The sequence below is a fragment of the Phalaenopsis equestris genome, unplaced genomic scaffold (assembly GCF_001263595.1).
Source record: "Phalaenopsis equestris unplaced genomic scaffold, ASM126359v1 Scaffold000895, whole genome shotgun sequence".
Classification (NCBI taxonomy): domain Eukaryota; kingdom Viridiplantae; phylum Streptophyta; class Magnoliopsida; order Asparagales; family Orchidaceae; genus Phalaenopsis; species Phalaenopsis equestris.
The window spans coordinates 604,243-616,225 of record NW_018165334.1 but is presented as its reverse complement, the minus strand read 5'-3'; positions in this window follow the sequence as shown (position 1 = coordinate 616,225).

Genomic DNA, 11,983 nt, shown 5'->3' with positions numbered 1-11,983 from the left:
CTGCCTCTGGCGCTTACGCGCGGTGTCTTTGGCGCTTAGGCGCGACCTTCTCTATTTCACCGGTGCTTAAGCACCGGATCTGGCGTTTAGGTGCCAAAACACTTTTGCACAAATTTCACATTTTTGCTCTAAATTTGATCCTTTTTCACTCCTTTTAGCATTTTTCAACATTTTACTTGTACCTGAAAGAAAAACATAAAAATACCTTCCATTAAAACGCAATATCCCAAAAATAAGTATAAAAATGTGTCTAAAAACACTATATATTTTAGGTGTACCAAAATCCCCCAAACTTAAAATGATATTTGTCATTCTTTAAAAACTAAATAAGTATGATATGTATATGAGTTTCTTTAGGAGTTACTAAAATTTAGATTTAGAAATATAATAGTCCAAATTAGAAAAAATATTCAGTAAATGAGACCAACTTAAAGTTTATAAATTTTTAATGTTAAGAAAGATGAAAATATGAGTTCCTGTCTAATTCAGAAATATTGTAGATTCGCCAAGTTTAAAATTTAGTTCTTTTATTATCTCAACTTAAAATTTTTTATTAAAAATAATTTTACTTAATATATTATATCCTTAAGCTTATGAGTTTCCCAAGTCTTATAATTTAAAGAGATCAAATGTGGAACAAAGTTTTGATTAGACACTAATCCTCAAGCTTCTCCTCCCTTACTTTTCTCTTTTTTTTTTCTTCAATTTTTAATTTTTTTTCTTTTCTTTTTGAGGCAAGGATTACTATATCTGGATAGGTCTTTAATAGTTTTGAATTCCAGCTCTCCTTTCTTAAAGCAAAGTCTTGATAAAAATCTTTTACTTATAAACTTAATAATTGTTCTAAAAATTATTTTAATAAAAGAAATTTAAGTATTAAAAATAAATATTTAAATTTTCTAAAATTTTCAAAAATACAATTTTTCTTACTAAAAATAGTTACACTATATTTAACATTTTCTACACAAAAAATTTTTAACTAAAAGTTTTTCTTTATTACTTAGAATTTTAACTAAATTCTCTTTCTCATTTCTATAGTCAAATTTTGCTTCCCTAATAAAACTTCATATACATGATTATTTTTCTTTTCAAATCAAATTCATTTGTAGCACATTTGAGAACAAATAAGATTCAAGTTTTGAAAATATTTTTCATTCCCCCCCAAAACTTAATTTTTTTTAACAAGATTAAACTGTTTAGCAGTAGATATAAATAAGGAATGAAAATGGAAATAACATGCTTACAGGAATTTTTATATCTTAATTATACAAGTAGAAAACTAAAAAATAGGAGTAAAATCAATTTTTGATAAACTTTCTATTATTTTCATTTTAATTCAACATGTAGAGATTCAATAGACTTCTAAGCAGTGGATACAAACATAAAAACAGACTAACAAACTAACTTTGATTTCCAATCTCCACATAAGAACAAACACACTTAAGATAAAAGAAAAATTCAGGGTAGCAGTTTTCTAAAATAAAATTTTAAAACTAAAGTTAGCAAGATTTTTAAATTTTTAAAAGACATAGAAATACGTTCAATTCTAGCTAACTAACACATTAATCAACACACAACAACAATTATTACGCTAGAATTTTAAAACAAACTACTAACAAAACACAACATCACAATGCAATTAAACAAAATAAAAGTCTCACACATCACAGAGTCTAAAAAAATACACAAATGCAAATGTAGCAAGTCCAAACGACATAGTCCAACTACATATTACAAACATCAAAATAAATAACTCAATCCTCATCCTCATCATCTTCAGAATCACCGCTATTCCAGACATTTATAGACTCATAATAAGAGTATCTAGGATATCGAGGAAATTGGACTCTTGGGTTACCCCTAATGAGGTTTTCCAGAGATGAATGAAATTTCTCTTCATAATCACTTTTTCTACTATTATACCCATCAATACGATCTGTAAAGCTTTCTAAATTTCTTACCTTATCTGTGACATAGTTGATATTGTCCATCATCCTCTGTAATAGTTAAGTTAAATGAGTTTCTGTGGACTCACCTCCTCACCTCTAGAAGTAGATGGCCTAGATGTAGAAGCAGCAGACATTGCCATTCCATAGCTCCTTGAAAATCCTCCTCTCCAGCCAAAAATAGAATGCTCAGAATATAATTTCAAAATTATACTAGTAATTGGCTTCAAAGGCAACAGTACTTCCTCTCAGCTATCATATCTCACTCCAGCCTACTCACATAAAGAAAATATCAAGGAAGCAAATCCCAGACCTGTAGTAGTAGTGGCAGTGGCAGAACTGATGATAGTCTGACAGATCAAAGCTCCAATATTGATGAGCATGCCTTCCTGAATACAATAATTTAACAACGCCCTCTCCCAGGTAACTTCACTGAGATGATTTGTAGATAATAGATGAGCAGAAATAAAATATTTCCATGACTCAGATGGTGAACTTAACTTTGGTGTGGCAAAGTTGACTCTCCTCTCATTTGTGATCTTCCAGAGTCCTCTTCCAAAAGTCCAATAGCAAGTGATCTCGCCTAATTCTATCTCAGGCATATTATAATTTGCATAAAAACACAAATTCTCGGGTGGTAAATGATAAAAAATATTGATTACCTCCAGTGAAAAAGGTACCAATTTTCCTCTAACCACGACTCGATCGTCTTCAGCCTCAGGTAGGTTTGCATAGAACTCCCAGACTACAGAAATAACGACCACAACAGAAAATCAACAAAATTGTTCTCATTATCAACGAATTATCAGATCTTCTACGGATCCACCTGGATTTTTGAAACATCGCTCCTAGATAATTTTTCGTGATTGCAGAGCATCAAGATACCTATATTGAGCTTTAAAACTCACAAATTTGCTTGAATCAAAATGACCTTTTCCTTTACCTCTCTTCATTCTTGGTGTCATTCTACAAATTTAATAAAATTCCATAATAACTTGAAAAGTCAAGTCTAGTCTACCAAACTTAACTTCTATAAGCATAAACTACACTTCCTATGCAATTTCCATAGATATTTCCTCATTTTTCACCATGAATAGTGATTTTTGGATTTTTCCAAATATACTCAAAATATATGGGGAAAATCCAAAATTTTTACATAGAAGTGAAGCTCTTACCTCTAGTAATCCAAATCTAGCAAAATTTTTACAATTGCACAAAGAAATCTCCACAAAATCGCTTACCCTAACCTCCAAAATTACGAACTCGAGAGGTTGAAGGTGACGACGAGGGTAAAAATGGCAATTTTGAAGGTGACGACGAGGGTAAAAGGTTGAAGGTGACGACGAGGGTAAAAATGGCAATTTTCAGGGTTATTTTTCACTTTTAACCGTTTGCAAACCGGTTTTTGTGAACCAAGGCTTAAGCGTGGGTAAGTGGTGCTTAGGTGCATACCTATCGGGATACATCCCACTTAAGCGTGAGAATGTGGCGCTTAGGCGCCAGTGCACTATTTTTAATATTCACCAACTTAAGTAAAATGTACTATTAGCCTTAGTATATCACCCCTAAATGGTCTCATAATACTTAAATGACTATTTTGCTCTCCTACAACTCTCTTCTCTCTCTAGATTCTCCCATATAACTCAATTAAATTCGAGATAAAAATAACACTAATTTTCACAAAAACAAACATATACTTTCTTTCATAAACTAGTACAAGTACATGTAACATTTAATTCTCACTCCAAATAGTCTCAGATGAGAAAATTTTCTAAATACAAACACTTAACAAACTTTAACAATTAACACAAAACTTAATTCCATTCTTCATTTGTTGGTCATTTGTTGGGACAAACTCCAGTTGTTGGGACAAACTCCAGTCTTTCATTAGTTTCTCCTTGGGCAATCAAAATATAAAGTTGATAAAATGGACGGTGTACTATCTTCTTCAATCCATTTTCTTCAATCCATTTTTGTTTAAGATACGTCTCCTTATCCGCTTCCTCTATATAACTAATATGGTTGAATTTCATTTTCATTTTCCATCCCAATTCCCATCCAATATGCTCTAGATGTGCATGAATCTCAATTGCCTTTATTTCCAGTAAAGCCATGATAGTCTCAATTTTGTTGATCTTTTCTGATATTCCTTCAATACTTATGGCTAAGAAACTATTAGACATGTTTTGTGCGCTTTGACTAATGAGTTTCTTCCTCATGGTCTCTTCCTTCTTCAAATCCATCTCCCATGAAGAGAACTTATCAAAATCTCTCTCTCTCTTGTAGAATTTATGGTTGAAAATGATCTGGAGTGAAATTCCTTCACCAAAACCTTCTATTTATAGGCCTAAATCCCTCTAGTAACTCCTAGACACGTCCTAAAACTGTCTTTGCGTGTTTTAGTCAACCAATTGGCGGTTAAATCTTCTAGAATCAGAATTTTGCACATAGTTTTTATCTCATGTGCGTAAGCGCCAAATATTGGTGCTTAAGCTCTTGTGCTCAATTCTGCAACAATCAACTTAACATCCAAATTCTCATTTTAGTAAGTCTAGATAGTCTAGATTACTAAATAAAGTCTTAAAATTATTACTAACACATAATAGTCTAAGAAATACTACCTAAAATTTTCTTAATCACACACAAACAACATTCAAAGCAAAAACACACTAATAACAATGGGTTGCCTCCCTCAAAGAGCTTGATTATACGTCGTCAGCCTGACGTAACCAGTGCTTATTCTGGTTGACCCAACATCATTTGATTGTTAAATTTATGCTGATCCCCTATAAAATAAGGTTTCAGTCTATGACCATTCATTTTAAACACTATCAGTTTTAGGATTCTTAATATCCACAGCTCCATAAGGATAAACTATCATCACGATAAATGGGCCCATCCACCTGGACTTAAGTTTGCCTGGAAATAATCTTAACCATGCATTATATAGCAAAACTTGTTGCCCTGGCTGAAAATTTTTATCAAGAATCCTTCGATCATGCCACATCTTCATCTTTTCATTATAAATCTTGACACTCTAAAAAAATTCATTCCTTATCTCTTCAAGCTCATTTAATTGCAATAACCTTTTCTCACCAACATCTTTCAAATTATAATTGAACTTATTAATCGCCCAATATGCTTTATGCTCAAGTTCAACTGTTAAGTGATAAGCCTTCCCAAATATTAGCCTATATGGGTACATTCCTATAAGAGTTTTGTATGCAGTCCTATAAGCCCACAGAGCACAGTCAAGTTTGACTGACCAATCCATTTTTTATTAGATTTACATATTTTTCAAAAATTATGTTAATTTCTTGATTGGATAATTCAGCCAAACCACTTGTCTGAGGATGATAAGCAGTAGCAATTCTATGATTTATATGATATTCTTTAATAATTTCTCCATTATGTTATTTCTGAAATGAATTCCCCTATCAGTTATGATAACTCTCGGCATCCCAAATTTATAAAATATGTTCATCTTTAAAAACTTTGCAACACTTTAAATATCACATCAATCAAGGTAAAGCAACAAGGTAAAGCAACAACTTCTATCCATTTGGATTGATAGTCCACTACTAACAGTAAATATAAATTTTCGAAAGATGGTACAAATGGTTCCATGAAATCTAATCCCCAAACATTAAATATTTCAACTTATAGCATATAATTAAGGGGCATCTCATTTCTTATAGAAATATTGCTTATTCATTGACATCTTCACAAGTATTAATATAAGCATTAATATCTCTAAAGATAGTAGACCAATAAAATCTAGATTACAAAATTTTGGACACTGGTTTATCAACACCAAAATGTCCCCCAAAATTAAAATAGTGACATTTTTGGATAATTTCATAAGTCTCTTCTAAAGGTACACATATTCGAATAATCAGATCCTTCACCCCCAATAATCTTGATTTTAATTAGTTTAAAAATTTGCGGCTCATAATGAATATGAAGAAAGGGAGAAAATTTTTTGAAAATTTTAGAAAGGAGAATAGTACAGGCACAAGTAGTAAAAACATATGCTGAGTAGTTGTAAATCTAATCAACATGTATATCTATATCAGCATAAAGCAAAAACTACTTTAACACACTGATAATATAAACTAGAGCATAAAAAGAAAGCAATTATACCCAAAATGAGAAATTTTAGCTCCGTAGTCGGACATGTATGTAAATCTACAAAGACTAATCAAAGTACAAACATAATAATCCAACAATACTACATCACATAATAAACAAATCAAATCCAAAAGTAAAGGAAAAACTTAATAATCATCCTCCTCCTAATCATCATCATCAACATCGTCATCCTCCATCTCTCCACCACTATTGTATGGAGAGAATCTGTGGCATGTAGGAAATTCAACTATATGACCGCCCCTCAAAAATTTCACCAAAGACTCATTAATAGTAGCATCATAATCAAATCTTCTCTAAAAATACTCACCATTTTGGCTCAAGTGTGCTTCTAAACCTTGCATCTGATTCATTAAAGATAAAATGTCTCCTTACTGCATGATAAAATACTCTAATACATTGTTCAGAGTAGAAGTACTAGAGGTGAAAGGGCTTGAGGTTGAAGAAGATGGAATGTCTGAACCTCCACTTCTTGATTCAAAGATGGTATGCTTTCCATATATTTTTAAATTTACCTTTACAATAAGCTCATATTTCAGACCAGATTATATACACATGGTAGTGATACAAGAAGGGTAACACATACCTCCAGCCGTTCCTCTTTTAGAGAAAATGATCATATTCTTGTAAATGAGAAAGCCAATATCTATAGTTTTTCCATTTGAATATAGTAGCTCAAAGTGGCTCTCTCTTGTGTTACCTCACTAAAATGGTTAGTTAGAAGAATTCTAGCAGAAATAAAATAATGCCAGGCTCAAGAATGAACATTAAGCTTTGAAAAAGAAAAAATTACCTGATACTTGTTCTTGATCTTCAAAAAACCATGCCCGTCAGTCAAGACTGCAATCATTTCATCAAAACATTCTTTGGATTGAAATCTAAATAGAAACAAGTATGAATGCTATTTAGTTGATAAATGTGATATATCTGAATAGGGTTGATATCGACAAAGTGTCTTCAAACAAAAATCAGATCATCAGATTCATCGGGAAGGTTTGCATAGAATTTTTTAACAACAGAAATAATAGCAATGACAAATAAAAATAATTAAAAGTATTTCACTATCATTACACAATCAAATACACAATCATCCCTCTAAGTTGAAGAAAACTACGTTATGCAATAAATTTCTTCAATTGCAGATCTCCAAATCTATCATGGCCTTTAGAACTCACAAATTTTTCATTGTAAAAGATGGCTTTACTTTTTCCCTTCTTCATCTTAGGAGTCATGTATAATCTAAAAATTTCAAATTTAAGTTCATATGGCTCAAACAAACACATTTTAAGCAAAATAACCATTCAACCATGGATTTTTCATTGTTCTCTTCAAAAATTACAAATTTTCAGCCAAATCTCAATTGTGGAAGAAATCCATAGTGAAATTAAAAATTTTCTATGCTAAAATGTAGATCTTACCCAAACAAGAAGAAATCCAAAGTTTGAAGTTCTAACACCAAGCCAATCTCTCATAAATCTAAGCTTTAGTGGAGTAAATCAGGCAAACCAGGAGAAAAATGGCAAAAGTCAGTGGTCTGGGCACTAAAACACGGTCCAAATCAGTTCATCACTATAGTGCCATGTGTGGCCCTATGATGGCTGTGCTCAACAATCCAGAATTTTGAATTTTTTGTCATTGTGAAAAAAGCACAGCGACTTAAGATTAATGGACCCAAAGTTGTTCGACTAATAATATTTGATTTCACTATCTTTTTTTTTTCTTTCAAATTTCTCCAGTTCTTCAATTGCAATGATATGAGAGATCTGTTCTAATTACTCAAAGCATTCTAACACCAAGTACTAATAACACAAACTTAACACATTTTATTATAATAATAAGTTCATTACAAATAGGAACAACTTCACTCAATCAAAAGCAAACACAAACATGACACTTAAATTCACTATAATTGAGTCACTATACTATCAAAATTTGCACACCACAAAGTAGCACTTAACAACCACAAATATATCACACAATAAGACATTGATGAGAAATCATGCTCTATGTTGTTCCCCACTCTCTCTATCTCAAAATAAGTACGATTGAAGAGGTGGTAAAATGGAGCACGGGTGAAATTTTGAGCATCTTTATCATTGATCCATTTGTTATCGCAATACATACTCACTTGAGAATCTTAGAAACATGTCATATGATTGAATTGAAGTCTCAATTACCACTCTCAGTGCCCGTATTTGTGGTACATATCGTTCAACTTATTGTAGAGACGGGATAACTGTTCATCAATCTTCCCCAATTTTTCTGTATTCCGCTTGATACTTAGCACTAGAAATCCATTGAATCAAGTTTGGGCATCATTATGCACAAACTTCCTGTCATTCGCACTTTAATTACTCTCTATGTCTCTTAAAGCAAGGATTTCAGTGGTTGGGATGATCTTCACTCTTCTCTCCCTCTACAACACTTGGAATTGTGAAAAACTTCAAATAAAATGACTCCAATCCTACAAAAATTTGTTTTAATAGGGAAGAAGGGGCAAAAAATTGTCAATTGGGCAGTTCTAGGAAGTTATTCTAATTGTGGCGCCATGGCGCCAGATCTGGCGCGATAACGCCAATTCAAAATTTTTCAAAGTCAAAATTTTTTTGTCCCCAAATTATTTTAATCCATAAAATACTATTTTGTGCCACCTCATTCATGTAAGACTCAATATAACTTCATCAACTCATCATAACAATAATAACTAAATAAATCAAACCACACTGATAACTATGGGTTGCCTCCCACAAAATGCTTGGTTTAATATCATCGACCCGACATATCTAATGTTTTAATTTTGTTGACGCAACATCAGGATCTCCTCAAATGTAGGACTATCTCCACTTATATAAGCTTTTACATGTGTTCATTCCAGTTTTATGATCTTCAATATCAACAACGCCATACAGATAAACTCCTACCATAATAAATGGCCCTGACCACCCGGAATTAAGTTTTCCTGGAAATAATTTCAATATTGTATTATATAATAAAACTTCTTATCCAGGCTCAAAATGGGTTTTCAAGACCCTTTGATCATGCCACATTTTCATTTTCTCCTTATAAATTTTAACATTCTCATAAGATTCATTTCCAATTTCATCAAGCTCAATTAATTACAATAATTATTTCTCTCTAGCTTCTTTTAAATTATAATTAAACTCTATTATAGCTCAGTAAGTTTTATGCTCAATTTCAACTAGTAAATGACAATTTTTTTCATATATGAGCCGATAGGGTGACATTCTGATAAGAGTTTTATAAGTAGTAATATATACCCATAATGCACTATCTAGTATAGCAAACTGATCCTTCTTGTTAGGATTAGCAGTTCTTTCCAAAATTCTCTTAATATCACGATTAGATACTTCTGCTAGACCACTAGTCTTAGCATGATAAGTTATGTAAATTCTATGTTTAATTCCAAACTTTTGATTTAATGTTTGAATTATTTTATTCTTAAAATGACTTCCCACATCTGTAATAATTACTCTTGGCATTCTAAATTAAGTATAAATATTTTCATTAAAATATTTGCAACACTTATAGCATCACAATGGGGTAAATTAACAGCTTCAACCCATTTAGAAACATAATCCACAGCTATCAAAATATAATTTTTTCCATAAGATGGTATAAACGGTCTTATGAAAACTAGACCCTATACATAAAAATTTTCAACTTCCAAAGTAAAATTTAGGGCTATTTCATTTATTTTAGAAATAGTGCCTATATTTCAACATTTATCACAAGTTTTTATAGATTTATTAATGTCCCTATATAAAATTGGTCAATAAAACACTTATTGTAAAATCTTAAATGGAGTTTTATCAACCCCAAAATGTCCTCTGGAATTTAATTTATAACATTTTTGCTTAATTTCTAGAGTTTCTTCTATTGGTATGCATCTTCAAATAACTAAGTGCTTACATTGCTTATAAAAATAAGGGTCATCCCAAAAGTAAAATTTCTAATCATGAATGAATTTTTTTATTTGACGGCTATCTAATCTGTAGGATAAAATGTTACTAGCCAAGTAGTTAACTATATCAGCAAACTACAAAATTCACCATGCATTAATCACATATAATTGCTCACCTAGAAAATTTTCATTTAATTCATCATTAAATTTAACTTTATTTTCCTGTTCAAGCCGTGACAAATGTTCAGCTATCTGATTATCAGTATCCTTCATATCTACTACCTTAAAATCAAATTCTTGCATTAAAAGGACCTATCTTCTTCATCATTAAATATTTAATAACAGAATGACCAGTATGCACAATACATTTAGCTCCAATAAGATAAGGTCTAACTTTATCAAAAGCATACAGTATAGCTAATAATTACTTTTCGATAATGGTGTAATTAATTTAAGCTTCACTAATAGTCTTACTAGTATAGTATATCACTTTAAAAGTTTTATTGTCTCTTTGCCCTAATACAACCCCTATAGCATAATCACTAGCAACACACTTTAATTCAATAGGTTTTTCCCATTTAAGTAAAACATCAACAGGTGTAGTGATTAATTTTCTTTTTAATAAATTAAAGGCATTTGGGCATTTCTCATTAAATTAATGTTTGTATCTTTTTATAAAAGATTACATAAAGGCTTTGCAATTTTTGAAAAATATTTAATGTAAGGCCTATAGAACCCAGCATGCACCGAAAAACTTCTTGCTCCTTTTATAGATGTCGGAGGTGGTAACTCAATAATAACTTAAATTTTTGTTGGATCTACTCCAATGGAATTTTCAAAAATTTTATGTCCTAATACAATTCTTCTTGTAACCATCAATTGAAAATTTTCCGAATTGAGAACAAAATTTATTTCTTCTCACCATTTTAAAACTTATGTTAAGTGATTTAAACATGAATTGAAAGAGGTTCCAAAACTGACAAAATCATCCATAAAAACTTCAATTCATTATTTAATTAAATCATAGAAAATTGACATCATACATCTTTGAAATGTTGTAGGTGCATTGCATAATCCAAATGACATTCTTATAAAAGTAAAAGTTCCATATGGACTAGTAAATGTTGTATTTTCTTAATCCTCAAGAGCTATGGGTATTTGGTGGTATCTAGAATATCCATCCAAAAATCAGAAATAATGATGCCCAGCTAGTTTATCCAATCTTTGCTCTAGAAATGGTAAATGAAAATGATCTTTCATAGTAGCACAAATTAATTTTCTATAATCAATACAAATTCACCACCCAGTGACTTGTATTATAGAAATTAATTCATTCCTTTTGTTAATGATTATTGTCACTCCCCCTTTCTTAGGAAAATGATGAATTAGACTAACCAAAGAACTGTCGGAAGTAGGACAATTAATCTAGCATTCAACCACTTTAAAATTTTTTTCTTAGGAACTTCATTCATTATAGAGTTCAATCTCCTTTGAGGATCAACCTTAGGCTTATAATTATCTTCCATCAAGATTCTGTGCATACATAATGAAGGACTAATTTTTTTAATATTAGTTAATGTCCATCCAAAGGCTTTCTTATGATTTTTCAGTGTCTCCAATTATTTTTCCTCTAATTTTGCTTTCAAGTCTAAGGATATTATAACTAGTAATGTAGATGAGTTCCCCAAAAATGCATTGAGTTCCCCAAAAATGGATGAGTTCCCCAAAAATGCATATTTTAAATGAGTAGGGAGCACCTTCATTTCAAGTTCAGCAAGTTTTCTTATTGAAGAAATCAGAAGTTTACTATTTTCAGTAATATCTAAAATCTTGAAAATTTCTTGAACATAATTTGAATCCTCAGTAATTATATCATTTGATTTGTCTTCAAAATCACTTCAAATTCACTTTTCAGTTCTTTTTGATCTATTATGGCTTCACATCTCTCTTGAAAATGATTAACAAC